A 3,825-nucleotide genomic window follows, 5' to 3' on the forward strand; every position below is an offset into this window, starting at 1 on the left:
CCTTTTGTTCCCTAATCAAGGGAACCAAGCCGGGAACTTTGATGGTCAAGGTGGAGGATACTTTGGTCAAGGAGGGGGGGTTTGACCAAGGAGGAAGTTCTAGTAGGTATGGTGATGTGACCATAATTAGCGCATATTTAGCCCCCGAATTAGCCTTGTTCCCATGCTTTTTAGTGCATATTTGGGTCATTTATTGTCTTTAGTTCTTTGTTTTGCATATTCTTTGAGATTTTAATCCCTTGGTAGGAAAGGAGTGCAAATCTTGCATTTTCATGGCAAAACGAGACTAAATTGATTGAATTCAATGACCAAGCATCAAGGAGAGACAAGATTAGAAGGCCTTTGTACATATTATAGTAGATGAGCAATGTTGAGAAAGGATCCTTGCATCCCCAAGGAAATCCCCAAGGATTTTATGAAGAAAAGAGAAGAAAAGAAGAAGAAACCGTGCTGAACTACAATCCGAGCGGATTGTTCTGAATCCGCCCGTCCTCCTCAAGCACAATCGGTGCGTCTTCCTTCAAAGACGCCCGAACAGCTGCCACAGAATCCGCCCGGATTCCCCTGAAGACGCCCGTCTTCCCCTGCCTGAATCCGCCCGTCCCGACTCCAATACGCACGGATTCCAGTACAACAAAATTTCGTCTTCTCCAAGCTACAAAGAAAGAAGCCCTTCCTTCGAAAAATACCGGCTCCTCCCTGCTCAATCTAAAAAGTGTAATTACTAGTTTAGCCTTTAGTTAACCCTAATGCATCCACCTAATTTCCACTATAAATACTCCATTAGTCTAATTAGAAGGGCATGTTCTTCTTATCAATAATTAGAGTAGTTAATATCAATCAAATCTCTCTTTAGTATTGTAATCAACAATTAATCAAGTTCTAATACAAGTTTTATTTCCTCAATCTCTCTTTTGTTCATCCTTTATTTTGGGTAATTGAAGATTATTTGGGTTATTATTGGGAGATTGACAACCTCTCAATCAAGCATCAAGTACTTCTTTTATTCTTTGCTTTATTATTGGAATCATTAGTAGGTATAATTCTCTTAATCCCTTTTTAATTATTGTTAATTACTTTCATTAATTCATCATGTTTCCTTTTGTTGGTATGATTGACAACCTTGCTAGCATGATCAACATGATAATGAGTGAGTAGTGACCTAGCTAGGGTTAATGGGTAATTAGGGGAAACCAACATGGGGAATGATTCATGCTTAAATTAATATGCTTTTATGGTTTATTTGCTTGCTTGTTTTGATCTCAACTCATGCACATGTTATGTTTGATGAAATGTGAGCCTATGAATCCTTGCATTTTTTACCCATCACCTATCTTTTCAATGAGACTTGTAAGACATAAACCAACTCGAGTCTCATTAGACCATGCATGTTGTTGAGTAGGGAAGACTAAGTCGACTTGTAGGTGTTGTACAATCTAATCGATTCGGCTCCGGGACCCAAACTTTCCTAGGATTGTAAGATATAAACCCAACTCAATCCATCACAACAATAATTGCTTGCTTATAATTTGAGAACATGTTTGTATGATCAACTCCCATGACTCCCCTATGACCCCATGACACCCTAGTGCTTTTTATCAATTGTTTACAACCCTTTTAATTCATCTTGCTTATTTATTTTCATTGCTATTTAGTTAGTGACCTTCTACATCAACCCAAATTGTGACACCCCTAAGACACCACTAGTTTCAATAGAAATCTCATCTCAATTCCCGTCCCTTGGGATCCGACCTTTACTTGCCTCTTTACTAATTGTAGAGTTGTTTGTGAAGCTATAAATTGTGTTTTGATTCGGACGTGACCCAACGACAACATCTATTAAATTGTGAACACGAAACGGACCGATAAATAATGGCGTCGTTGCCGGGGACGGTGTTAACTTGATTTACATTTTCTTATATTGTTATTAGTTGTGTCTTTCTTTGCCTTGGGGAAGTAAAACTCCTTAAGGTTTGTTCTAATTGTTTTCGAGTTGTTTGATATTTTGCATGTCTAGAAGGTCACAAAGTGATTTGTTACCTTTTGACCGTGAAATTGAAAGAACCTTGACAAACAATAGAAGATTTGCTAGGAGGAATTTGAGAGGTATTAGTGAGGTACTGGATATTCAACCAACTATTGAGTTCATCAACCCTTTTGCAAGAGAAGGTGAGGAGAATCCAACACAAAATACCCCACAAAATCAACCTACAATGCCTAAATTTTCATCACATTCCGTACCCACCGAGGAGAACCTACCAAATGGTACTCCCACACCACAACATTTGACCGGAAATTTTATTGCCAAATCCGCCTTTATCCAATTAGTCGAAAGGAGCCAATTTGGGGGGATGCCTAGTGAAGACCCTCATTCTCATATGGAAACCTTTTGTGACTACTGTGATGCGATTTCTCAAACCGGTGTAACTCAAGACCAAATTCGATGGGTCTTATTTCCTTTTTCTCTAATCGGCACCGCGAAACAATGGTTGAAGGGCCTTGATAAGGCCACTCTCGGAATAGATTCTTGGAAGAAGTTGGCTCTAGCTTTCTACAAAACGTTCTACCCACAGGAAAAGACTAACATGCTAAGAGCTCAAATTACGGGTTTTAAGCACAGGGATGAAGAATCTTTGTATGAAGCTTGGGAGGGGTTTAAGGGAATTTGTCGCTCATGTCCTCATCATGGACTTAGCGAGTGGTTCTTGGTACAACAATTTTGGAACGGTTTATATGAAGATTCAAGGAACATTCTCAACATGGGATCAAATGGAATGTTCAACGAAGTTGATGACAATCAAACATGGAACAAGATTGAGGAAATGGCGGTCCATAACTCACAATATAGTAGACCTCGCAAGGCTACTAGAGGAGGAAGGCATGAATTGGACTCCGTTACTCAATTGGGTGCTCAACTTAGTGCTCACATTGACACAATCAATTTGAAGTTTGAACAAGCTATGGCTAGACTTGAAGAAACCTCAAAATCATCAAAGCATCATGTTAATGCCATGACGGCATCCTCATCAATCCCAAGTGGGATATGTGAGAATTGTGGAACTTTGGGACATGACCAAGGTGAATGTAGGGGAACAAATGAACAAGTGAATGCTTTCCAAGCATACAAGAGTGGTACCCCTTATTCCAACTATTACAATGAAAACACCAAGTTTCATCCAAATCTCTCATACAAAAGCCAAAATGTTCAAAACCCTCAAACAACATACACCCCACCTCCCATGAGAAACCAAAATCAAAGACCCTTTTTCAACCAAAACCAAGGTTACCAAAACCAAAATCCATACAATCACCAAAATGACCAAGGTTTTGATGTTCAAAAAGCGGTCCTCTAAATGCAAAAGAATCAACAAGAGTTTTTCACTCAAATGCAAAAAGATAGTCAAGCAAAAGAAACCACCATCAACAACATTCTAGCTCACACCAAGATGTTGGAAACACAATTGACTCAACTAGCATCTTCAAGCTCACAAAGACAAAAGGGGCAATTACCACCTCAAAGTAATCCCCCAAGACATGAAACGGTTAGTGCCATTTACTTGAGAAGTGGTACAAGGTATGAAGCACCGAAGAAGCAAGTTGAGGATGAAGTTGTGGAAGCTAGTGATAAGGAAGAAATTGTGCAAAACTCCAAAGATGGAGAATCATCAAAAGAAGAGATTTCAAAGAAAAATGAAGACAAGGCCAAGGAGAAGGAGCCCATTGTGATTAGACTTCCTTTTCCAAGTCGTCAAGCCAAGCCCAAATTTGATGACCAACTTGGAAAGTTTATGGAAATTGTGAAGAATTTGGAAGTCTCAACTCCTT

The 3,825-nt window shown here is 39.3% G+C and overlaps 1 non-coding gene across 1 annotated transcript; it reads right to left on the bottom strand.

The window, feature by feature from the left end:
- Window positions 1-2,585: 2,585 nt before the first annotated feature.
- On the bottom strand, window positions 2,586-2,692 carry LOC141624232 (small nucleolar RNA R71). The gene has a single exon (XR_012534042.1). It is a non-coding gene; the product is annotated as a small nucleolar RNA R71 (small nucleolar RNA).
- Between the last annotated feature and the right edge of the window lie 1,133 nt (window positions 2,693-3,825).

This window comes from Silene latifolia, chromosome X (assembly GCF_048544455.1).
Source record: "Silene latifolia isolate original U9 population chromosome X, ASM4854445v1, whole genome shotgun sequence".
NCBI classification, from domain to species: Eukaryota; Viridiplantae; Streptophyta; class Magnoliopsida; order Caryophyllales; family Caryophyllaceae; genus Silene; species Silene latifolia.